Source organism: Geotrypetes seraphini, chromosome 5 (assembly GCF_902459505.1).
Source record: "Geotrypetes seraphini chromosome 5, aGeoSer1.1, whole genome shotgun sequence".
NCBI lineage: Eukaryota > Metazoa > Chordata > Amphibia > Gymnophiona > Dermophiidae > Geotrypetes > Geotrypetes seraphini.
Window position 1 is genome coordinate 20,038,384 of NC_047088.1, and position 6,000 is coordinate 20,044,383.

The following is a 6,000-nucleotide window of genomic DNA, read 5'->3' on the forward strand; positions in this document are numbered from 1 at the left end:
GGCGCTTGTGCTGTGGGGTTGGTAGTTTCTGGGACATTGTTTACTCGATACTTCCACGGCCCGTGGGGAAATGCAACTGTGTGGCTCTCGGTGTGGCCACGTGGATGTGAGGACGGCTCCGGGTGTGTTGTACAATATCTGAACTGGAGCTGGATCTTTCTGGAGCGCGGGTGGTGCGAGCTTGTGCTCCCCTGCTGTTGGGAGCCGAGCCGGCCTGTTTTGGCGCGAAACAGTCCGCGCTTGGGTCGCCAGCACCGCGTCACTCGGGGAGTTATTCTAGGCGGCTGACTTTCTCAGCGTGGGCCTCGACTTCTGATTTGCAGGGCGGTGTGCTTCTGTTTTGGCTATGAGCTCCCGGTCTGTTTTGTACAGCGCTGTTGGGGGAGCCAGCCGGTTTTGATTCTGGCGGGAAAGTGCCCGCGCTTGGGCCCCCAGCGCCACGGGGTTCAGTGACTCATGTCCTGCAACTGACTTATAAGCGTGTACCGCGGCTTCTTTTTGTTTCGGGGTTGGATCGTCAGCCCTGTTGGAAACAGCTTTGCCCTGTATTGCAGTGCTCAAGTTTGCTGTGGTGTATATTCCACAGGCTTCTCATGCCAAAGAAAAGGAAAAAAAAAAAAAATGCAGCTAGTTGTTCTTGGGGGCTGTTCCTTTATATCCCTAGGCACTTACACATAAGTTTCTGCCCTGGGTTTGGCTGCTTACGCTTGGTTGTGCTACCTTATGGGTTGGCAGACAGCACGGTGGAGTAGGTGACAAGGGCGTGCCCGTGTTTCATTCGGGTGGTTCATTGCCTCACTCGGGGTTCCGATAACGTGCGGCGGTGTTGGAGGTTTCCTTAGGCCTTCTGTCTATGTGCTGCGTGCGTCTGGTTGTGCTCTAGGCATGTTTCTTCATGGTAGTATGCAGGAATTCCGAGTTGGGGGTCTCTCTTGAGGCCTGATGGTTCTTTTCTTCTTCCTGTGGGCCAGCTTGTCTCCAGGGTTGGCTGATTTTTCACGCTTATCGCGTGGTGGTCGCCTTCATGGCGCGTGCTAGATGGCCTTCTGCTCTAGTAGCATGGTCTAAGTGGCTGCTGATCCCTAAGGGCGAGAACCTCTGCTTGCGAGTTCGTAGGGTAGCTTGCGCTGTATGCCCATTGAATTCTCCCCTTAAGCTCTCTTTTGGAGTGGAAACCTGGTCTGTTTCCTGCCAGGTACAGCTTGTTTCTCTGGAGAGGCGTATGCTGCTTCTGGATTATGCCTTGTCTTTCCTTTGCATGCGTAAAGTTCAGGCAGGTTGCTGAGTGTCCTCATGCTCCCTTTCACATCGCAAGACGGTGTTCTTTTTCCAGGTTTACAGTTTTCTCATGAGGGAGTAGTCGCTTTACTGTCAGGTCAGGGAGCTGTGGACATTTTTCAGGATGCTTGCACCTTTGCATCCTCCTCAGGTTTCTAGTTCGTTCATGGAGTCTCTCTGTTTTGTGTTTCTCTTTGAAGTGTTGCTGGTCCTCGGGACAGTTCTTGTAGTTCTTAGGGTACCACTTAATATTGGGTGGCCAAGACGGGGGCATTGGGCAGGCTGGATTCCATTCTGCTGCATTAGTTTCTCAGGGTTACCCATTTCTGCAGTCAACCTGGGAGTATATTTACATTTTCTCTATGGATTCCGAATCGGCACTAGGTTTGCCTGCCTCTCTTGGAGCAGCGCTTTCGGTTTTGGCACATTCCATTTCTCCTACCCAAGGGTTCATTTGCACTGCCAGGCGATTCATCTGATTTCTACTTGACTGCCTGCTTAATTCGGACGACTTCCAGTCAGGTCTTTTGACTGACACGAAGCGGGTGGTATCTTTTCCTCAGTTCTTTACATGCGCATCTTCAAATTTGCAGTGCTCTTTTCTCCTGTAATATTTATAGGTATATCGGGTTGATGCTGTTATTCTTATAGGAGAGACATGTGTTTCTTTCCAGAGATTTGAGCGTGGGGTCTCGATCTCAGATTGGCGTTCTTCGCTTACCATGGCTAAGAGTATGGGATTCTGTACAGGTTCTAGAATCCATATTGCTTACTCCTCTGGGAACCTCGGCTTGCTTTCCCCTTCTAACGCTACAGCAGCCGCTTTTGTTCCGGTGGTTCCCGGTATCTCTGGGCTCCTATTAGTTGCTATGCTTCTCCTGCATAGCTCTGTATGATTTGGTGGCTCAGCAAGATTGTCTTTCCAAGGCATGCCTCGGTCTTTGCTGGACTAGCTCATGACCACCGACCATTCCGGACTGTCGGGTTGGGGTCTCGGTGGCTTCCATCCTCAGCTCCAGGAGTCTGGTCTTCAGAGGCGACTAAGTACTGGTTCATTCTTCTACTCTTGAGCATGGTCAGGCTTCCTTTCTGGAGCTTCAGACCATTCTTCCGGAATGCCACTGAGGGCCCTTTCAGTCAGTATTATGATGGGGGTATTTCTCTACAGCTTGGGCAGTAGGTGATGTACTCAGTTGCCAGGTACAGTGGTTGTTCTACTTCAATGGGTGGACCCTCATCTTTCTATTCTGTTGGCAGATCATTTTACGGGTCAGGAAAAGAGTTTGGATAGTCTTTCTCTCTGCGAAATCTGAGCATGGCCCATTTATTGGATGTTACAGTGTACAGCACTGTGTACGCTCTAGAAGTGTAGACGTTAGTAATAGTGAAATCTTCTACATCCTGGATATTGGGAATTTTGGCTCAGGCGTTCCAGCTTTTTTTGTGGACGTGAGATCTCCTGGAACTTGACCTCATGGCCTCGTCTCACAATTCCATGCTTCCTAGCTTCTTCGGCGGGCACAGGAAGTGGGAGTTAGAGGGGGGTAACAGTGTGACTTCTTTCTCACCTCTGGTTTCTCTTTTTCAGTGTTTTCCCCTGGCTGATGATGGCTTGGATTTGCCATCTCAAGCTCGCTTTCCGGGCACATTATTTGTAGAATCTCTGGCTTGGCTGCGCCATCCTTGCTATGTGGATCTGATGAGCCTTTCGACAGCCGGACTAAGAAGTTTCCTGGTATCTCCGGATTTGCTCTCCTTGGGTATGATCAACATGGATATTCATACTACTTTGGCATTACGACCTAGCTTTTGAGCAGTCTTGACTGACGTGTGAGAGTTATGCGAAGCAGGTTGTTTCTTCTCTTATCCAGGCGCTACAGACGTCTTCTCCTGTGGCTTCTGCTTCCTTTTGGAGGTTTTTTCCTTTCTTGGATACTTCTCAATATTTGCACCCTTCCTGAGTTCCTTTTTGGCACAGGTGTATTGCCGATGGCTTAGCGTTCAATTCCCTTCAGCTTCAAGTGCCATTCATAGCTTGTTACAAGGGCTAGGTATATTGCTCTTCGATTACTTCTCAGCTTCATGTAGTTCAGTTCCTAAATGGAGTACGGTATATTTGAACACCTCTTAGAAGCCCTGTCCGGAGTACAATCTTCAGGTACTTCTTCGCAGTTTACCGAAGACTTCATTTCCTCCTGGTGCTGTTGAACACGGGGTTTCTTATGGCCAGGGCTTCGGCTCTGCAGTTTTCCGAGTTGCAGGCTTTGTTCAGCGGGGATTCCTATTTCTGATTTCCAAAATCTGGGGTATTAGTTCGGATGGTACCACGATTCTTTCTAAGGCTGTGTCCTCCTTTCTTTTATGACACGCTCCCTTTTCCTTCCTTCTTCCTGGGGGGAGGAATGGGGAGACATGCTTTTATTCACTGCATTTTCTGAAAGTGCGTAGCGTTCTCCGCGAGCAAGGTTTCTATTGACTTTTCGTTGTTTAGATCATCTTTTTGTAGTCTTCAAGGGATGCCTCAAACATATGGCGGCGTCCAAAGCCTCCATGGCTCGATGGGTCCAGGAGGACATTCTTTACGCTTGCTTGATGGCACGGAAGCGGTTGGCGAAAGTACTTCATGACCATTCCATCAGAGTGATGGCTACTTCTTGGACTCGGTCCAGAGGTTTTTTCCTTGGAGGAGTTTGTCTCGTGGCTACTTTGTCTTCTGAGAGTGCTTTCTCTCAGCATTACTGGTTGGATGTGGGGACGCATGCGGTCGATGCGTTTAGTGCGTCGGTTGTTGCGGAGGCGACGTTTGCTTTCCACCCAGATTGAGGATTGCTTTGCTACATCCCATTGGTCTCTGGATTCATCTGCTGCTGTTGCTAGGGAAAGAAAAATTATGTTCTTACCTGTTAATTTTCTTTCCCTTAGACGCAGCAGATGAATCCAGAGCCCCACCCCTTTTTTGGTTGTTGTCTCTCGGTTTTCTCTTTTGCAACTTTCGCAGTTTGTTATTCTGGCGGGTTGTTTTCCGTATTTTTGCATTTTGAGATTTATTATGGGAAAGAAGTTTTTTGCATGCTATGCCTCTTGATGGTTACGGATGCTTGGGCAAGGAGCTATACTGAATAAACAGGAGGAGTGCCAGCCAATAGGACCACCTGTTAATCAGTTTCTCTATCTCCGCCTGCTGGTAGATGTGAGCTATCCCATTGGTCTCTGGATTCATCTGCTGCGTCTAAGGGAAAGAAAATTAACAGGTAAGAACATAATTTTTCCTTACTTATCGTGCTAGACCAGCCCAGATGAATGCGATATAGACCTGTATGGTCCATATAGTCTGCCCCACAAGATAAACTCATAGCATAACTATGAGGTGATAGTACATATGCATACTTGATCTTGCTGTCCTTGCCATTTTCAGAGCACAGACAGTTGAAGTCTGCCCTGCTCTAGCCTTGTTTTCTTACGACTGAAACTGTCGCCACAGCTCCAATACAGCCTTTCTAAATCTCTCCAGCCATTTGCAGGACACAGACTGTAAAAGGCTACCTGGCACTAACATTGTTCTCCAACTTTAGAAGCTGAATCTATCCAGCCACGATCAGGGTCCAGACCATATAAGTCTGTTCTACACTGGCATTACTTCTCAATTACTGGTGGTGCTAAGCTTGTTTGGTTCCATGCTTTTCAAACACCTTGTGTTTATCCCATGCATTTTTTGAATTCTGCTACTGTTTTTATCTCTACCACCTCCAGCAGTAAATTTAGATTTTCTATACTGTTGTAGCTAACTGGCAGATCACAGCAGTATACAAAATGAGCAATTTAAAAAGGCAGAAACAAACTACAATACTCATTATTATGAGAGGAAACAGTGTCTACACTTCTTGTACAATCCCACTTTATTCTGGGAACAAATGGGTGTTGTCTTCCCTGGATAGCCAGGGGCTGTAGGAACTTCAATTGATAGAAGTTTTAGCTCCTCTCTTTTCACTTATCCCCTGGCACATGCTCCCTGGACATCAGTTTTGTATTCCTACAAGCCAGACTGTAGGAGCCTCATCTCTTCTGCTTGTTTCATTTCTGAAATTTTAGTGTATTTTTAACTTTTCTTTGTGGGATTTGCCCTTGCCTTTGGAAGTCACCTGCGGGGACATCCTTACTGCGGGAAATCACAGACTTTGAAGAGTCTGCCTCAGGGGAGTTACCTGCTACTGCAGTAAGCCTTTCGGACAACATGCACATTAAATCAGGGCTCTGGGATCGGGAGCTACCTCACCCCAGGTTCGTCTACTAGTGGGTGGAGCGCAGGCTGCGCGGTTCCGTGGAGGTGCACTCAGGATCGGGACTGGACTCCGTACCTTCCCTGGGTGATCCAGAGGTGGTAGAGGTCATTGGCCGAGGTGGTTGGGCCAGTCAAAAGACTTGAAACCCAGTTTTCCAGCTTCCTGAGGTGTGATATCTCCCTGCATGCTGTATTAGCATTGCTTGCCATTTCTCCCTTACAGCACCATAGCACAGTGAGTAGCAGCTTGCCTGCCGTTTAGTGATTTTGGGGGGTCCTGAAAAGCGATTTCTGGGTGGTTTCCCTGCATGCCATAACCTTTTCCCTCACCTCTAAAATTGCCATTTTCCAAGGGGTCCCAGTTTTTTCTTCAGGCTGTTTTAGGGCAAAAATCAGCACCTACGTACATCCCAATTTAGTCTTGAAACCCTGGAGGGTGTTTT